The sequence below is a fragment of the Engraulis encrasicolus genome, chromosome 18 (genome assembly GCF_034702125.1).
Source record: "Engraulis encrasicolus isolate BLACKSEA-1 chromosome 18, IST_EnEncr_1.0, whole genome shotgun sequence".
Taxonomy (NCBI): domain Eukaryota; kingdom Metazoa; phylum Chordata; class Actinopteri; order Clupeiformes; family Engraulidae; genus Engraulis; species Engraulis encrasicolus.
Window position 1 is genome coordinate 29,393,326 of NC_085874.1, and position 3,673 is coordinate 29,396,998.

The following is a 3,673-nucleotide window of genomic DNA, read 5'->3' on the forward strand; positions in this document are numbered from 1 at the left end:
GTAATCGGGCTGTGCGCGCATTATTGGAGTGAAGACGGCAATGAACCGCGCATTTGTAAAGAAACTAGGCAGGTATTTTTTTCCAAAATAAGAAAATGAATGGTCATGATAACTTCAGATATGAATTGGGCGCCAGACACGGGCATTCCTGATGATATCCTCAGTCCACTCTGTAGCCTACGTTTAATGTCTTGTAACCACAAAAGTCTCCTATGCTTCTGCTCACTTACCTCTCAGAATAGCGTAACAAGTGTACTAGGGCTTTGACTTGTGCCCCAAAACCATAGTCGAAGTTCGTTTCTAAATTAAAAACGATATTCGAATATATTCGAATATTTATCCATATTTTTTACCATTAAAATTGCCCCAGTTAGACCTGATGTCAAGCTGAAGTTGTTCTTTCCCCCAGTCAGTGACTAGTAAAAGGCTATTCCAACCAGAGATGTAGCCTAATGGCCCATTAACAACATGCATTCAACCAGCCATTATTGTTTAGCGATCGTTCAGCACTTATAAGAAGACGGTACTTAAGTAAGGGTTAACGTTCGGCGAGAAGGTCGCTACCGTGGAATAGCAGCACGACAGAGAGAATCTTTAGACCCCGACGCGGAGCGGAGTGGTCTTGTTCTCTCTGAAGTGCTGCTATTCCACAAAGCGACCGACTCGCCGAAAGTTAACCCGCTTATTATATGGATATACTTACATGATTCACACATGCGGGGACATTTCTTTAGACCTATTTAATGTTAAGATTGTTGCTGCGCAAAACAAAACAGTGCCGTTGTGGAACACCGCTAGGCGACAGGTAGGCTAGCCAGGACAACAGGTGTTGTCTATCACAGCAGCTGATTAGAGTGACAAAAGACCGGACCCCCTGCGGAGTGATATGAAACATTCGCTTTAGCCACTGACTTGTATACAAGCCAGTGGCTTTAGCATTGAACGTCTTGTTGCCATTGACAGCGGTAGCCAGGACAACGGGTGCTGTCTATCACAGCACCTGATTAGAGTCTTGTTGAAAAGTCGCTTTAGCAGTGAAAAGTCTTGTTGCCATTGACAGCGGTCTGTTATAGACCAACCCGTCCGTTATCGAAAAATAACAGACGTCCGAACGTTGGGGAGCCCCGTTGAAATGAATGGAGCATTCGACAGATGACGTCACAACCATATAATAATGCAGAATAAGTAACTTCTAATAGAACTAAAGTCAATGGGGATTTCCATGTTAACGCTCCGTGAGGCTCCATGAGAGCCGCCATTGCTGTGGAAAGATTGGTCCATAGAGGTCTATGGGAGTGGCGTAACTCTGATATTAGATGGCTCTGCTCTACACAAGTTTGCGCAGGTCCCCACTTCAGCTCCTCCTCACTGCCTGTCCCCCCACTCCTCACACGTGGTGTGTTAGTAGAGCAAACCGGTGCGAGCTCATCGTCTCGTTCATATTTGTGGCCGACTGCAAATGCGCTGTATTTAATAACACCCACATTGTGACAACAAGTTCTCGCTGACGTGCCTTTCGCAACGTCGACGCTCGCAACGAAGTCGTATGGGCCTAGTGTCCTGCTACGGAACACAGAGAGATGAGCCACGCACGCGACTCTCCTCAACACAGCTGTAGTGATTAACCAGCCATGGAAAAAATTAATTGAGACTGTGAATTGCGATGTTTAAAAGAAAATAATTTTAATCAATAACAATGAAATACTGTACCCAAAAAAGCAATACCCATGTCAGATTCGAATATAATGGCCAATTAATATTCGTTCGAATGTCTCGAATTTTCTTAACATTCGACTTATATTCGAATATCGAAGTCAAAGGCTTAAAGTGTACTGTTCATGATCTCTGTTTTTGCAAACATGCACGCTTCTGGGGTCCGTTTCTCGATTATTGTCGTTGCTAACAGTCTTAAGACCGTCTTACCATTCCCTTGGATTTAGTGGTGAGCGTCGCTGTCGAGAGAGAGTTGAGTCAAGTCAAGTCAAGTCAAGTCAAGTTTATTGTCAATTTCTTTACATGCACTGGTCATACAAAGAATTTGAAATTGCGTTTCTTGCTCTCCCATGCAGACATAGACTAATCTAGGTAAGGACATAGATAGACATAGACAGTACTCATACATGGACATAGACAGTATGGACGTAGACATTGCTCATACAGACATTTAAAGTGCAAGACTGGACAACAGAAGACTTGTAGAGAACATACATTAAGAGGAGGTATTTTGTTGTGCTTTTTCTAAAAGTCCTTTATAGCGTTCTGACATAGTAATAGTAGCATTTGAAGAAAATAAATAATTAAAAAAGGTTTTATTAAATACACCAGCAGCAGTATGTGTGTGTGTGTGTGTGTTTGTATGTGTTTTGTGTGCGCGTGTGTGTGTGTGTGTGTGTGTGTGTGTGTGTGTGTGTGTGTGTGTGTGTGTGTGTGTGTGTGTGTGTGTGTGTTTAGTGCAGGTAGAAAGTGCGGTGTGCGTCTGTGTGTGTGTGCCTGTGTATGTGTGTGTGTGTGTGTGTGTGTGTGTGTGTGTGTGTGTGTGTGCGTGCAGGGGCGTAGCACCAAATTTGGGGCCCTAGGAACAACTTCTTTCATGGGCCCCCCTACCCACCAAACCCCCCCCCCCCCCCCCCCCCCCCCCCCCCCCCCCCCCGCGCGAACGCGCGACTCATATTGTCATCCTCCTTGCCTTCCTCAGAAAACCCCTCTAGGCCTATGCTTTCCTCCCCTTTTAGCCTAATATTTCGTGCACTAAGGAGACATGAGACATTGATATAGAACTGAACTTTCTTCAATATGCATCACTGAACAGAAACACACGCGCTCGCGCACACATTCATTCACTTGCACTGGCCCGCTGCACGCACCCGCACGTCATTTGTCCGTTAGTTGTTTTTTTGGAGAGCAAGGAATAGAGAATCAGCTGTGATTTACTGGCAGAAGCTTACTATGGAATGTCGCTTAAAATAGGCTGGAACAAAAGTATCGCTGTTTAGATTTGATGCCGTTATTCTCAACCTTTTAAAGTCAGGGCACCCCGAACCTAGTCACATCATTATTTATTAGGCTACTGCATAGGCTATAGTTTCAGATTTAAATTGGACAGTAACTATTTCACAGTAGCCTACCTTAAATAGGGTAATTGTCATGAGCACTCAATGTAGAGGCTACCTGCTCAGCACGGAGGTAGGTAGGCTACTCTGCCTATCTTTTGTATTGCGCTTTGCGCAGATTAGAATGGCGTCAGCAGCATTCAAAACGCAGACTGGTGCCCCGTCAAAATCTCGTCATTAATTTACCACACTTCAGCTACAACGGACGTTGTCAGATGGCCAGGGAAAGTAACCAGAGATTTCCTATTGAGAGTGTTGAGACCGCAAAATGAAAGCAGAATGACGGTTCAGGACTGACAGCTCGCACCGCCACCTTGACATTGGCAACTGATGAACGTGACGTTGATTAATATCGTTACGAGGACATAATCAATCTGCAAATGTAATGCACCCGATTGAGAAACTGCTTTTCCTCAACATTAGGATATTAGGCTAGCTAAAATAGGCTCACCTTCTCTCAAGTTCGCACAATTTGCATCTGCTGTGACAGGGGGCATCTTCACGTTTGTGACATTTTCTTGATTCATTTTACAAATTAGCTTTGCTATTTGGATATTTGAACC